Source organism: Salvelinus fontinalis, chromosome 38, assembly GCF_029448725.1.
Source record: "Salvelinus fontinalis isolate EN_2023a chromosome 38, ASM2944872v1, whole genome shotgun sequence".
NCBI lineage: Eukaryota > Metazoa > Chordata > Actinopteri > Salmoniformes > Salmonidae > Salvelinus > Salvelinus fontinalis.
Genome location: NC_074702.1, coordinates 32,793,097 through 32,796,754, shown reverse-complemented (window position 1 = coordinate 32,796,754; position 3,658 = coordinate 32,793,097). Strand labels below are relative to the sequence as shown.

Sequence of the window (3,658 nt, the reverse complement as noted above, 5' to 3'; positions counted from 1 at the left end):
TTCACAGGATCTGTGTCTTTCGATTAGTGTATGCTGTGTATTTTTACGAAATGTTTGATGATTAGTAAGTAGGTAAACACGTTGCTCTATGTAGTTATTCTAGTCCATTTGTGACGGTGGGTGCAATTGTAACCTATGACATCTACCTGAAATATGCACATTTTTCTAACAAAACCTATCCTATACCATAAATATGTTATCAGACTGTCATCTGAGGAGGTTTTTTCTTGGTTAGGGGCTATCAATATCTTAGTTTAGCCGAATTGGTGATAGCTACTGGTGTTGAGAGAAAATGGTGGACAAGAAAAATTGTGATTTTTGCTAACGTGTTTAGCTAATAGATTTAGATATTGTGTCTTCCCTGTAAAACATTTTAAAAATCTGAAATGGTGGCTTTATTCACAGGATCTGTATCTTTCATTAGGTGTCTTGGACTTGTGATTTAATGATATTTAGATGCTACTATTTAATTGTGACGCTATGCTAGCGATGCTAATCAGTGTGGGGGGGGTGGGGGGTGATCCCGGACCCGGGGTAGGTGCTCGGTAGAGGTTAATATGGGCTATTTTTAGCACTTTTCTGGGTTGCTTGATTGTTTTTAATGCTTCACTGTGAAGCCTATCAGAGGTGGACTTACTCATGTTATTTACATTGGAGTCGATAGTGCAGGGTGAGCAGCACAAAGTGGTCTTCCTACTATTGCACACCTCCTCAGTGCTAACAGTGTAACTGGTTTATAGGCTCATGATTACTGCTTACAATAGCTGTAGGATCAACAGATGTATTCGGTGCAATTAGGGGTACAATAATTAAATGACTTACATTGTATTTTCCAATGCCCCTAAGATCATGTATATTTGATGCAGCATTATGACGACTCATTGTCACAATGGTAGGGATGAACTTCTCTAGGATAGGGGGCATCATTTTCACGTTTGGATGAAAAGCATACCCAAATTCAACTTCCAGCTACTCATCCCCAGAAGATAAGATATGCATATTGTTAGTACATTTGGATAGAAAACACTCTGAAGTTTCTAAAACTGTTTGAATCATGTTTGTGAGTATAACAGAACTTATTTAGCAGGCGAAACCCCGAGGAAAAACCATTCAGATTTTTTTTTTTGAGGTCACTCTCTTTTCAATGGATTTTTATTGAGAATACAGATTTCTAATTGACCTTCTTGCAGTTCCTACCACTTCCACTGGATGTCAACTCTCTTTAGAAATTGGTTGAGGGTTTTTCCTTTGTGTAATGAAGAAGTATGGCCATTTTGAATCCGTGTCACTGATATACCTAAAGTTGTATTACAAAAGTAGTTTGAAATGTTTTGGCAAAGTTTACATGTAACTTTTGAGATATTTTGTAGTCATGTTTCACGAGTTGGAACCAGTGTTTTTCTGGCTCAAACGCGTCAAATAAATTTACATTTTGGATAGATATCGACGCAATTAATCGAACACAAGGACCATTTGTGATGTTTATGGGACATATGAAGATCATCAAAGGTTAGTGATAAATTTTCTCTATTTCTGCTTTTTGTTACTCCTCTCTTTGGCTGGAAAAATGGCTGTGTTTTTCTGTAGCTATGTACTGAGCTAACATAATCGCAAAGTGTGCTTTCGCCGTAAATCCGTTTTGAAATCAGACATGTTGGCTGGATTCACAACAAGTGTAGCTTTAATTTGGTATTTTTCATGTGTGATTTCATGAAAGTTTCATTTTTATAGTAATTTATTTGAATTTGGCGCTCTGCATTTTTACTGGCTTTTGGCCAAGTGGGACGTTAGCGTCCCACATATCCCAGAGAAGTTAACTAAGCTGGTCTTGGATCATTTACCAGTCATTGTTTCAACACAGCTTTGAAATGCGTGGACAGAGTCCAGGAGCCAAGATGATTACTCTGTCATTCCTGTAGAGTATCTTCTGTTTCCAGAAGGTGTCAAAGTTATCAATAGAAGTGACTCCAGCAGAGCTAAAGTAGTCTTTCCAGAAGTGTAATGCCAGCAGTCTGCTGAATCTTTCACACCCGCGGCCCAACGATGGTACTGGACCTGAAATTATTTATTATTATTATCAGTTCTTTAAAATCCATTTTCAAATGTTCTGAGCTAGCCCTCCTGATGTTGTTTGACCCCACATTGACTATGAGTGTCAGTGTCAGCTCCCTGCATCTGTGGTAGAACAGTCGGAAACAGCCTTGTTATGCCCTGTACTTGTGCTCCGTGGTAGCACAGGGTTTTTGCCTTGGGGAACGAGATGTTTCTCAGCATAGAGCTGCCTATGATGACAGATGGTGATGTAGAATGGGCCGGTCTCTCAGGCAGCTTCACGGTCTGGTGAGGCTGGGAGCTCCTAGGATCTGAACCCGAGGTAGAAGCCACCGGAGAGGGAGACAGAGCCAAGGACGAAGACACAGGTACCTTTGGATCCGATCTTGATTGGTAAGCCACCACGGACGAAGGCGCCGGAACCTCTGGATCCAGGGCGGCAAAGCTGTTTCTGGTCCGGGCTCAACATCTCCATGGAGCCCCCCGTTGTCAGAGGACGCCTTCTTCGACTTCCACGGCGAGTGACATACCTCCACGGCTGGTTAGTTGGGTCGAGATCAGCTCTGTTCTCCAGGGAAGTGGGAGACCCCTTCCGGGATGGAACCCTGCCTAGCACCGGCCAGTCAGCTGTGGAGAACCGACACGGCGGAGACACTTCCACCAGACCAAAGCGGCATCCTGGTACTGGGGTGGAAGAAAAATAAAAAGTAGGTGGGCGTGGGTTCCCCGGTAGCTTATGTAGGTTTGTTACTTGCTTGCTAAGAGTAGCTACTTCGTTTCTGTAGTCCTCCGCAAGCAAGCAGTTGCTACATTGAAAGTCAACGCAGTTCACATTGTCTAGACATTTACATTTACATTTAAGTCATTTAGCAGACGCTCTTATCCAGAGCGACTTACAAGTACATACATTCATACTTTTTTTGTACTGGCCCCCCGTGGGAATCGAACCCACAACCCTGGCGTTGCAAGCGCCATGCTCTACCAACTGAGCCACACGGGGGGGCTGTGCTAGACGATTCTGTGCTTCCATCTTTGTGGCAGTAGTTTGGGGTAGGCCTTTTCCTGTTACAGCATGACAATGCCCCCGTGAACAAAGCGAGGTCCATACAGAACTGGTTTGTCAAGATCGGTGTGGAAGAACTTGACTGGCCTGCACAGAGCCCTGACCTCAACCCCATCGAACACCGATGAATTGGAACGCCGACTGCAGGCCAGGCCTAATTTCCCAACATCAGTGTCCGACCTCACTAATGCTCTTGTGGCTGAATGGAAGCAACTCCCTGCAGCAATGTTTCAACAGCTAGTGGGAAGCCTTGCAAGAAAAGAATGGAGGCTGTTATAGCACTCCCCCCCCCTTCCACCATGATGCTGGCCCATGTTGACGCCAACGCTTCCACACAGTTGTGTTAAGTTGGCTGGATGTCCTTTGGGTGGTGGACCATTCTTGTTACACACAGGAAACTGTTGAGCGTGAAAAACCTATCAGCGTTGCAGTTCTTGACACAAACCAGTCCACCTGGCACCTACTACCATATCCCGTTCAAAGACATTTACATATTTTGTCTTTTCTATTCACCCACTGAATGGCACACAAATCCTTGTCTCA

The 3,658-nt window shown here is 43.7% G+C and overlaps 1 non-coding gene across 1 annotated transcript; it reads right to left on the bottom strand.

Moving 5' to 3' along the window:
- Positions 1 to 2,979: 2,979 nt before the first annotated feature.
- trnaa-ugc (transfer RNA alanine (anticodon UGC)) lies at positions 2,980 to 3,056 on the bottom strand. Its single transcript has one exon. It is a non-coding gene; the product is annotated as a tRNA-Ala (tRNA).
- Between the last annotated feature and the right edge of the window lie 602 nt (positions 3,057 to 3,658).